The sequence below is a fragment of the Megalobrama amblycephala genome, linkage group LG3 (assembly GCF_018812025.1).
Source record: "Megalobrama amblycephala isolate DHTTF-2021 linkage group LG3, ASM1881202v1, whole genome shotgun sequence".
NCBI lineage: Eukaryota > Metazoa > Chordata > Actinopteri > Cypriniformes > Xenocyprididae > Megalobrama > Megalobrama amblycephala.
The window spans coordinates 49,053,637-49,066,825 of NC_063046.1; the positions used below are offsets into that span (position 1 = coordinate 49,053,637).

Below are 13,189 nucleotides of genomic sequence, written 5' to 3' on the forward strand. Positions count from 1 at the left end.
CGTTCACAATAGAGGGATGGAGTTATGAGGTTTTACCGACAGTTTGAGGATTTTAGTGGATGTTCCCCTCAAGTTCATACATTCACCACATTAATTAAAGATTAACTATAGAGTTGTGAACAACTGTAGAAACTTCTCCTAAGTCTAATATCCAGAACATTTTGAAATAATATCTTAAAGGAATAAATGATTATATAGCTATCATACGTTTCACAGAACTTTGAATATAGAGCATGAGTCATGCCACTTTTATGGGGAATTTTTGTCACTGTGGAGCTTGACAGTCCCACTCCTCATTCACTTTCATTCTATGAAAAAGAGCGTCCAGGATATACTTTAAAAATAAACCTTTTGTGTTCTGTGAAAAAGAGAAAGTCATGCAGTTTTGGAACAACATGAAGGTAAGTAATGACAGAATTTTCACTTTTTGAGTGCGCTATTCCTTCAGTTGAAAAAAATGTTTTTTTTTTAATAATCTGAAACTTCTATATACTTCTGCTGTATTTCTTTAAAATAAATGCCACTTGACATTCATACATGTTAGCTGCTGCTTAAGTGTAATTTCGCCAATTTTCAACCCCCTCTGTATTGTTAGTGTCAGTAGTAAAAGTAAATGAACAATGCCCCCCCCCACAGTAAGACCGACAGAGGGTACTTAACAGAACAGTTATTGTGAGAGTATTTTTATAACTGAAAACAGTATCGTAATATAGCTACTCTTTAAACAGAATTATGATAAAAATGGAACACTATGGCAACAGCTTTCTTACCTGTATGATGCAGCGTTTTACTTCGGGTGGAACTGGCAGAACGACAGTTTGTGATTGTGGTCATCCAGTTTGAAGTTGACTACAAACATGGATGTTTTTCAGATTTTTTTGTAGCAGTGTTCCCTTCATATTTACATTTTTTTTAGCCTTTAGCTGCTTCCTACAACTCACTGGATCCTTCACTAGAAACCGAAAGTAACTCACTCCCGCTAAACATTTACTCTTTGAATTCTTGGACCAGGAAACAACACAAGTCGACACATTTATGACTAAAAGTTTGCTAAGAAGTATTTCCTACTAAAGCAAAGTGGTATTTGACTCTGGTAAGTGTATCCACAGCAGACTGGTGGGAGTGGCCTTGGACGGCAACATGCCCAGTGCATTATAGGTGGCTCTTTTCTACCTATTTGGTAAAAAAGGAAGATAACAGCCTTTTTCTCTGTTTTCTCAAGCCCGGTAGCACAAATTTCATTTTTTTCACCTTTCTACTGTATAGGCAGCCAAGTTATTGAAATCCCAGTTTGTTAGTGGTCAAGTACCCCTTTGTGTCTCCAATTACTTCTCTGGGCCACTGTATACATCATCTTACCTTTTTTCAACAGGTTGATAAAGACTGTCTACTGATTCTACTGATGTTTTTTTTCAGCATATGAAACATAATGTAAAGAAGAGAAAGCTTCACCCCTGTCACTTCCTCTCATGTTCTTCCATTCCCCTTTTATTTCCTTTCTTATCTTTCACACTAATATTCACACTAACATGTGACTTATACATTCACTTATTAACATGCTTCCCCCCCATCATTTTTTCATCTTTTTTCGTCTGTAATCCTTTATCTTTTGTTAGGCAGGGGACGGCCCTCAGCTGTCAATCAATCTGGTCACACTAGCCAATGGTCACATCCTCCACCTGTCCTTCAGCTTATGCAAATTAGTCTGACAGCCATTATCAATGTCACTGATGTCGCCCCGCGTGTGTGTGTGTAGTTAAAATGCTACAGAGATATTCAAACACCTCACACACAGAAAAGAGAAACAAGAAGACAAGACAAGAAGAGCAAGCAAGAATTCTAAAAGAAAAAAAAAAGCCCGGTTGTGCTGTCCTGACAGGATGTACCCAGGGGCCATAGTCGCCTACAGTTCAGTCAATGCACTAGAATGGAAATGGAGAAACATCAAGACCACTTAACTTCTAGAGGAGATTCTGCCACAGACTATTACAGCCGTTCATAATCTGGATTCTGATACTGCATAAAGAAAAGTAATTCCAGAAGCTATATGTGCTTTAGTCAGGGCAGAAACCATATTGATTTAAATGCAAATGAGAAAGAGGCTGTAAAAGATGTCGATTTTGGTCTAATTTGATTTTTTCACAAAAATGAGTTCATTAAGCCTTCGTATAGTGATCCAAATGCTTCAAATAGCAATTAAACATCTAAAAGTATCTTTATTTGTATATTTTCTGAGAGGAGAACCTTTCCTTTGTCCATGAAAATGGACATTTTTCTCTGCTTGCTTCACCACTCGCGCTTCCCCTCAGCACAAGTTTCATATCGTTTTATAGTGCACTATTCCAACTTTTCTGAATTTTTGATGTTATGAGTCTGAACCAATGAAATCTGATTTTCAAACTCATGCTGATGTAAACAATTCAATCTCACTCACGCTGACTGACAGATCCGAAGCGTGCACACAAACACGCCTCAGACAGCATGTGATCCCGATATGCACAAATAAACAGAATTACAGTACTTCAAAATATTGAAAAAAAGTTGAATATATATATTTTCCTATAGATATTTGGTTTTGACGAGGTGTGTGCCAAATTAGGTGTTATTAATAGGGATTTTAAGGTATGATTGCAGGGTGATTTTGTTTTGGAATCTTCAGAAAACTTGAACTCGATTTTTCTCAAAATTGATTTTGCTGACTCTATCGACTTCAAGCAGGTGTAGCTCAGTCATTTATTCTCTGATTTCAACAAATCATACATCATTTTGAAGTTTTTTTCAATAGAGATTGTAAAAATAACAATAACTGTAATTGAACTTAATTGAAAACAAAACAAAGCATTATGAAATGATTTACTCATTGTTTGTGATAGAACTGCTGTCAGATCCAGTACAGTTGGCTGCTTCATCTTTCAACAAAAGTTTTTTTTGCGAACTCTCCATTACCAAATCTTCATCATCATTTACAAAACAACCTGCAGTCAAATGCTCTGAACAAACATATAATCCTCTGATGCAATCCATCCACTTATTTCCCATACTTCTTAAAGGATGAAATGAAAATTCTGTCATTAATTACTCACCCTCATGTCGTTCCTAACCGCAAGTCCTTCGTTCATCTTTGGAACACAAATTAAGATCTTTTGATGAAATTGAGATGTTTTTTATCTCCCATAGAAAGCAACGAAATGACCACATTCAAGGTCCAGAAAAGTATAGACATTGTTAAAATAGTCAACTTGATTACAGTGGTTTAACCTTAATGTTATGAAGCAACAAGAATACTGTACGTTATTGGGCAGTGTTGTTCATGTGAGCACAACAATGTAGTCTGTACAGAGAGAGACACAAACAAGCCATTTATATTGGACAACAATCTTTCACTCTTCCATTTGTCCTGTTGTCAACAGACTCAAGTGCGTGGAGTGTCAGATATTTAATGCGCATCCAATGTAGACAGCATCAGTGATTATAATGGGTTCTGTTTGCTTTTGACGCAACACTCACACCCAGTGTAGGCAAATGTCAGCCGTTAATGCCAGTGTGGGGTCCATGATGAGATGATTCGTCGGTGTCTTGCTCTGGAGGCAGTCATATGCAAATGTTTTTGCCTGTGTGACAATCACAGATCCCGCAATATCAAAACGAGCCATTTTTGGAGCTTGATTAAAGTTTTTTGTTTTTTATAAAGAGGAGGATATTTTAAGCTATGAAACTTGCAGGATATTTTAATGGTACAAAGACCTCTTATATGTCAAAAGATCAAGGCGAATTAGATTTCTCATGTCATGACCCCTTTAAGTGATACTCAGAGATTTTATTAAGGCAGATTTTTATCACTGTGATATTTACAAAGACACTGAATTATGTTTTAGAATAAATAGCTTTGGCCTAGCAGCAAGAACACATGCTTCGACATGTTGAGCGTCGGTGCTCATCTGCTTGACATTCTGGCTCATATCACCTCCTGTCTTCTCACTACTATATGAATACAAGTTACAAAAAGGCTAAAATTAAATAAAAAACGGATTAAGTGTGAGAATTTCTGATAAGTAATGGAAGGAATACTGAGGAAAGAACTGAGACATAAAAATATATGTATAAAAAACAGAGCTGGAGAATCTGTGTTTATTCCATATCCTAATACATGTACAAGATCCCAATACAACAGAGAGCTGAATTCAACCGCCAGTCAAACTCAGAGATGGCTGATACATATGGGCCTGTGTGTCTTTCTATACCCACTTAAAATCCAAAGCTGTAATTCCCACAGGTTAAAGCACCTGTCAGGTTGGAAAACTCCAACATCCGAACACAGACTCGCTCTATAAGCACAAAAGTTGTGTCAGCTGTTTGAAGCGAAGTTGCTCAAATCCGAGTGAATTCTCTCCTGTCTGTCAGAAGCTTGAGGAAACTTATCTCCAACTATAATGGAGCCGTAAGTTTTCAGGAAGTTATAGGAAATGTGTCTAAGGTGTAATACATCCATCAGCGGCATTAATCTTTTTTTAAAACTGGCTGAGGGAGTTGGAAAAATAAGTAATGGAAAATGAAGGGAAAGGGAGAGAGGAAGAAAAAGTTTCGGTGTGTCAAACAACTGTGACTGGAAGAAAATTTGTGAGGAGGGCAAAAGAGCAAATAAAAAGGAACAATCAAATAAATGGATGAAACACATGATGAGAAATGAACATGTTTCTTTTTTGTGTGTGTGTATGTGTGTGTGTGCAGTAGTGCAGCTCACTGCTTCAAGATCAGACCACTTATTAATGTCATCCTTCCATCTCTGTCTCCTTCATTATTTTTCCTGCCTGATCTTTGAGTCTCTCTTTTGCTTTTTTCCCATCTCTTCCTCTCTCCCTCACTCACAGTCTTAGAGTCAAGAGGCCTCTGCTTATCTGTTCTGCCTTGGGTTGCTATGGAAACTGCCCGGACGGTCAGGATTTGGAGTTCGGCTCTTCGTTCACGTCTTAATATCTCCCTCAACCTTGTCAGGACACACACTCACACGTAAATAAGACCCCCCAGCTGACTATCTTCCCCATGAATGTCATTACTCTTCATAAACTTCTAGTTATGTTCATTAAATGTCAGTCTGGGTGTGTCAAACAGCAGCAGATTTCTTCAACAGCACTAAAATTGTAGTTATAAAACAAGCAACACAATTTTAATCTTTCTTTCTCCTTTAGTGAATCTCATAAAAACATGGCTATTTTTCACCCCACAATTAAAATAAATACATTGTTTTGCTTAAGGAAAGCAAACTCCCATTAGAGCTGCACGATTCAGGATAAATTGAGAATCACAATTTTTTTGTGCATCTAATAGAGATCACAATTCGCCAATGATTCTGAACAGACAACTAAGCAACATAACATGTAATTTACTAGAGGTTCTGACAAAATGTTAATTGCTGCAGTCTATTAATTAAAATGTTTAATTAATCATTGATTCACTCATAAATACTTCACTTGTTTAATTTCTGGATGAATCAGCATTTTTGAACAAATCTATTGAATGAATGATTCAATGACAAATTAATTTTTTAACAGTCTCTTGTCGCCACCTTCTGGTGTAATGATGTAATCATTCTTTAAGCAATCTTTATTTGAAGTGTCAAGTCACTTTTAAAAGGTGATTTACTCTATTTTGATCGTGTCTGTAGACATAATTTTTCCTTTTTCAAGGGAAAAGTAATTGAATTACAGTAATTAATTACTTTGTAACAAGTTACACCCAACACTGCTCATATCGATGACAACTGCTCTTTTGTCAGTACCAGGGGTGTAACAATATATTGTGTCACAATATAACGCAATACAAAAATGCAACAATATCGTATCGTGGATAGTGACAGTATGTGTTGTGCATAGTTCACCCAATATGAAAATTACTGTGAGAATAAATCCAAGTGTTCAAGAGTTTTAGTGTCAGTAATACATTAAACTACTATATATAATGTTGAATGTAATGTATAATAATGAAATGGGTCCTGATAATGCCAAATGTCTTATGTTACCAGTAAAAAGTGGCCTACATTATTTTAAATATATCTAGTCAGTGACAGAGTGCAAACATATTCATCTAAAATAAATCTGTGTTTCAGCATTAGAATTTTTATTCGGTGTCACCATTGTATTGGGTTTCCAAGCCTATTAGTTTCCACTCCCAATGTAATACCAAATTTAGCATTTTAATCAACAGTACATTTTTTGTTATCCTTTTACCATTCGTCTTGGAGTATCGTGACAATATCATGTCGTGGGTTCAGTATCGTGATATGTATCGAAACGTGACATGAGGGTATCGTTACACCCCTAGTGATTACCATAATACAAAAAGAAAATGGCATATTGTTTAAAATAAAGCTATATTATTTTTCATATATCATTTTTAAAAAGGTATTTATACATAATGGCAGTATTTTTACATTTCCGATTATTTTTTTTTTTTAAAAATCACACAAAACGCGTTTTTGCTGTTAAAAACACGAGACGCAGGTTAGTAGAACAAGGTCTAGAGCCGCTTTCTTTAAAAACTGACCAACTTTTATTTTGAACGTGTTTTTAGACTTCCGGACAGTGGAATGGAATTACGGAAAGTTCCTTTTTGGGAATAATGGGAATAACAAAAAAACTTTTTCACCATGCAGTTTATATTTTCTCTTTTCTTTTATTTTGTGGTGAAGAGTGCCTCTTATGATTATTTTTTTTTAAAAGTACTGTGGTATTTTACAATACTTAGAACAAATTACTAAAAATCCCACAGTAATAAACTATATATAATTTATCCCTTATAAAAAAGATCTGTAAAGCACCATAGTTCTGCATGACTACCATTTATAAAATTATACTTCAAAGAATACCATGGTTTAAACAATGCTACCATCTTTTACCCTGAAATCTTTCCCTATAAATATAATATATTTTCAAACCTCTTTTGTTTTTTTCACTCCTCTCTTTCCTACTCTCCTCCTCCAAAAATCCTCACTTTATTTTCACTGTTACATTTTTTATTTCTGTCTTTGTCTCTATCTCAAGTAAAGCCAAGGTCAAGCTCTAAATGACTTTGTGAGCACCTGATTTATCCATTACATATTTAGCAGAATTCCCTTCAGAATACACTCCAGACCAAAGCCTGTAATGAGAGAGAGCAAGAGACAAACAGAAATGAGAGAAAGATCTGAAAAGAGAGATAGCAGGTGAACAAGAACAAAGAACGTTTTGAAGGCTAGAATAAAATATCCGCTCGATTTCAGAGATGTGATTTTTGTATAGGTACTGATGTGATATCCAGCATGTGATGGTTGGGGTCGAGACACTGATTTCACTGTCAGCCAGAAAGATGCAGTGCAAGTGGTAAGACTAAATCATCACCTCCACGGCAACCGCCGTCACGGCAACCACTGTCACGGTAACAGGGGGAAAAAAGCCACATGACTATGTTGGGGAATATGAAGATGGCATTTCTACCTGCAGCTCACCAGAGAAAAAACAGAGTATAGCAGGAGGGAAAAAGATGTATGAACAAGTGATTGTGTCAGGGCAATGATGAATGCTGCTGTAGTCTACTTAGACTTTCTTCAGAAAAACCTGCAGCAGGGTAAGAAAAGACAGGTAGAACTACGTGAAAAGCTAAAGAGAGAGAAAGACGTGTGTGTAAATAAGGAATTTATAACTATCTTTCCAATTTCCCCCAAAGCCCTTTCACTGTCTGTGTGTCTGTGCATGAGATATTTTATGTGACAGGTGATACAGAAATAATGAACTGTAGTTTAGATAAATTGGATCCAGTAGGATTTCCAATCCACACACAAACACATGCTAACAACTGCAAGCATTCAGACATAAATATGAGCTTGTGGGCCAGTCGTTATAACAAATTTAAATATACATAACACATACAATGATTTAAAGGGAGATTTAAAGTTCTGTCATCCTCACACTGGCTCTTTTAGTACATCTCAACTACTAAATTTTGAGTATCCAAGGCAGTTTCGCTAGATATTATGTTAATAGTTCCATACAGTACAGGCCAAATGAATAAAGTCAGTAAAAGGACATAAAAAATGCAATCAAATGTTACATACTCCATAAAAATGAAAATGACGTTCATCCGGGATTGATGCATGAGACTGCCTGATCTAATTGAAGTTACATTATGTTACATTTCATAATAAGGTTCAACTGGTAACCATTAGTTAATGCATTAAGTATCATTAACTAACAATGAAAACACTTTTTATTTATTTATTTTTTCACTGCATTTCTAAATTTAATTTAGGTCTAGGGGTATGATTCTTGCTTTGGGTGCAAGAGGTCCCGGATTCAAATCCTGGACGAGCCCCCAATTTATGTTCCTATATTTAAAAAAAAATTCATGTTCATTCATATTACATTATCTAATGTTAATTTACACATTTTGAAATGTTAAAAATGTATTTGTAAATGTTAAATTAACATTAACCTAATGCATTACCCAATGTTAACGAATTGAACCTTTTTGTAAAGTGTTACCATTTACTTTTTTATTGATTAATCGTAATTTAAAAGTGCTGCCTTTGCAATGTGAAAACAGCTATTTAACAGAATAGAGTGAAAATGTGTTAATTCAAAGTTTGTTATGGGCCATAACAAAATGGGTCTTATTCACTAATAATTGCGTGGATAATTCATATTTATACGCACAGGAGAACTTCTCATGAAAAAATTCTGCCTAATTCACGACACATTCATACACTCATGGATTTGATCTTAACATAGTTCTTACATTAATGAATTTTGAGTATAATAAATGATGTGCCCAAGGTTACAAATTTGCATAAAACACGCTCTTATTAAACCATTTCCATATAAGGGCTTTCCACATATTCTTTCCTTTCGTAGCTCTAAGCAAACATGACGGTCTCTAAAGATGTGCTCTCGCCTATAATGCACCTTTTCTTACTCTTTTACTGTATATATAATATACAGTAAAAGAGTAAGAAAAGAGTAAGAAAGAGTAAGAAAAGGGTTAACTCACCCTAACCCTAACCCTAACCCGTATTATATATACACACACATACATTTACTGTGTATATTGTGTATATTATATATATATATATATATATATATATATATATATATATATATACACAGTAAATGTATGTGTGTGTATATATAATGACAAATATATTTAAGATTAAATATGTTGTATAAAATGTCACATTAACACATTTATAAGACCACCCAGATTATGTGATTTTTGCATACATGTGGTTTTGGCAACGTGATCTCAAGTCGATTCATAAGTATTTTACGAGGTGACTAATTCGTACAAATTCGTACAAGCTCACTTGTACGAATTTGTATGTCTTTTGCTAAATCGTACGTATTTTACGAGTTGCCAAATTCGTATGAATTCGTACGAATGACCTACCCCTAACCCCGCACATAATCCTATCCGTCACTGGGGTTTAGACAACTCGTATGATTTAGCCACCTCGTAAAATACATAAAAATTGGTCCTGAGACAGGGATGGGTTTTGGTTGTTCCAACATTTATTTTGTAAATTTAGAATAAAATTTAGAACGAAAATTATTGATGAATCATGATTTGTTCGTGAAAATGTTTGTACGCAGGTTTCAATCACAAATCTGTGTGTACACACTATTAGTGAATGAGACCCAATGTCTGTAAACATAAGATCTTTGGCATCTACAAAGTGTTAAAGATACCTTCCAATGGCTTATACAATCTTTAAATGACCTACACAACCTTCAAATGAGTGCAACTGCAACCTTTAAATGTATGAATTATTAATCTTCCTAAAGTCTAAAAATGAAATTGAATTCTTTCAGTTGGATGTGGTTTGACTGTAAATTGAATCTATAACTCTAACGAGCAAAGCATCTGTGTCTGAATGAGTGACAGACTAGTGCAGGCCAATGGTTTTATCTAAATTATAGTTTGAGTCACGTCACTCATTCTCATTTCAGATGACGGCCCACGATGATAGAGGATCTGCAGTTCCTTGAATCACTGTTGCCTCAGTGCTCATACTGCTGGCCCCCATCCAGGCTCATGATAGAAGCTGATAGTCGAGAGGAGGGGCGTGACGACGGAACACTGCTGTCAGTGCATGATGAGATGTGCTGATGTTAATTGTGTCCTGTCACTGCTGCTGTAAATCCTGCATCACATCTCTCCTTTGTGGAGACTTGCATGCATCAACTGTCCTTGAGGTCCAGGTATGGCATGACTCTAACATAATGACTTAATGTAAAGCTTGACTTTTAAAAATGTGCTTAGCTACACTTTAGGCTACTAAAGAAGGTATATATATCTTTATGTATGCCTCTGTTCAAAAGTTTGAAAGAAGTCTTGTAAAATGTACTGTAATTAATTTCTGTGATGGTAAAGCTGAATTTTCAGCATCATTACTCCAGTCTTCAGTGTCACTGAATATGCTATGCTTAATATGCTGATTTGAACCTTTCTGATTTGTATTGTGGGCCGATACTGTAAAACAGATGCCATCATTACTGTTCAGAGCTAAAATTCAGATATGGTAATGGCCGTTTTGTTTCCATCACACATTGTAAGGGGTAGAGCAATCACAACAGACTGGGACATTTGACCAATCAGAGCAGAGTAGGCTCTCAGAAAGGAGGGGTTTAGAGAAATTGAATCTTCAAACAAACTGTTCAGACTCTTTGAGAAATGAGGTGATGTGCAATGTACATTATGAGAAAATTAAAGTGTTTTTTTAACTTTGATGCAAGTAAACCTATTGTAGGAGACCTGAAGAACAAAATTAGGAACCTTTACAATAGAATAATAGGGGCACTTTAAATTAACAGGTCACCGCATCTTAGGGCTGGGTAAAAAATATTGATTTCTCGTTTTTAATTGATTCTCATTTTTATGAACCAATATTAGTCTAGTCTGTTTTCAGTTGATGAATGAGCAGAATTTGTTGCGCCTCCCATCCAATAAATCGCAATAATCTTTGTGCTTTGTTACTTTTGATATGAAGCAAAGTCTCAGATTTCAAATGACGTCCAGCTTATTATGAGATTCAAAAAATAAATACCGCTTTGGCGCTGTTTAATGTGACGTGACAGATCGCTTTAGCGCCTCAGTTAAAGAGAAGCGGCAGCACGGAGCACACGTGAACATCCTCTCCTCCGCTTTAATACCAGTTACAGCGCGAAATAAACATGACTAAACATCTGAAGGTATGTTAAAATATACAGTACAACTTACTGAAATCCGCATCATGTCTCGTGTAATAGCTCAATCAGTGTTTCAACCTCTGAAAGACGTCAATAAAACAGCTTGTAAACAATGTCACGTAACGTCACATTTACCTCAGAAAAACATATTCAGTGACCATAAACTCATTAGTCAGCTAGAAAAGTGTACTCTAGAAAGAAACATTCTGATAAATATAGCTATGCACCGATACATATTCATTATAATTTTTAATGTTCTTCAATATTTAATGCATGTTTGAATAAATCAGTTATGACAGCCGCGATTTAAATGTTTATATTTAAAAAAAAAAACGAATTGGAGTAGAAATATGATTATGTAATTCTAAACCTTCAATATTATTATAGTAGTACCAACTGACTTCCATGTGTAGTTTACAGCATTAGTTGAGAGATTTTTTTTCTCTAGAAAATTTGTACTGTAACTGAAATACTACATCCAAAATAATCGATATTGAACTGAATCGAAATCGTAATCGAAAGCATGTGAATAGTAATCGAATCGTGAAAATTGTGTTAATACCCAGCCCTACCGCATCTTCACTGCTCATCACACCAGACAGACAGTTTTCATCAATAATTTAGAGACACACACTCTCTCTCTCTCTGCCTCAATTTCTAGAGGGGAAAGTCTTGAGTCAATGAGAAGACAAACAGACAGTGAGAGAAAGACATTCACAAACAAATATAAGCACTCTCTTTTGCATGGCAAAAAGAACTGAGCCGAGAGGCTGACATCTCTAAGCTTCGCTATCTGCACTAAGCTCCGGAGCAAAGTACATAAGGCACTAATATGCCAGAGAAAGTCAAAGTGCTAAAGCACCACGCCCAGGGCCTTAGAACCATCTGAGTCAGCCTGCATCCCTTCAGCTGTATTTGTGTGTATGTTATATATTACAAGTATTACAAATACAAACCGGCACCAACTATTTTGCAGCTTAGTAGTAATACTTTGAACATCTCAAGCGCCTTTCTTTTTTATTCCCTTTTCATTTTATGTTTTTTAATATTAAGCACAAATCTAAAGGCCGCCTTATCCCCACTCTGGGCAGTGCCGCAGTTAAAGTAAGAAATGGAAAAATATATTTCTAACTGCCGTGGCCCAATAAAACCGTCAGAGCCAACGCTAATCTGCATGAATATATCACTCTTCAATATTTCAGTCTTGTAAAATAATAAAAGAGAGAAAGAGAGAGGAAATGAGAAAGGATTTAGCACTTACAACTCAAAAACGCTCTCACAGGGCCTCATATTACCCCTAAAAAACTCACTTCAACTTTGCGGTCAAAACTAATGAAGAAACTCTGACTAATGACAATAGCAGGTAGCTTCACAGAAGAGCTATTTTGATCCAGGATTCACTTTAAGTGACTCTCATATTAAGAGCAATTAAGCAGAAATTGACCTATAGCCTGTAATTGGCGCACTGTTGGATCCAGTGGTGCTCTTTTCTGTAGAAAATCAATGGCGCAATTCACCCAGATTTAACCATTAAATAAAAGTTAACTATCTTGACCAGGTTGCTAAAAGTGACCCCACATTAGTGTTGTGTGGTTGAAAACATTGTCTTGCAGTTAATGCACATACCCTAAAATACTGAGTTCATCCCCTCTTCCCCACATAATTTCTAGTCATCGTCATACTATCCATATTAAAAAAACTGCCTCAAATGAATCAGTGAATTGGTTAATTTAGACAAATGTCATGCGTGATGTACATGATTCACAAAACATGAACCACTTGATTTACATGAACACTGATTCACTAAACTGAATCCCAAAGATGTTTTAAAAAGGGAGAAAGGCCCTGAATAAACAAACAACAGTATACAGCCTTCAGATCGTAGATCATCACTAAATGATCTTCCATTAAGGATCGGCTTCTCTGATTCCAGACCTGCAAGAAGACGTAATGAGGAAAAAATTCAAGTACACTTA

General features: G+C 35.7%; 1 protein-coding gene across 4 annotated transcripts in view; it reads right to left on the reverse strand.

Annotated features, from left to right (window-relative positions):
• The window catches only part of nlgn2a (neuroligin 2a), a 239,911-nt gene that overhangs the window by 72,380 nt on the left and 154,342 nt on the right, over positions 1–13,189 (reverse strand). The window lies entirely within an intron of this gene.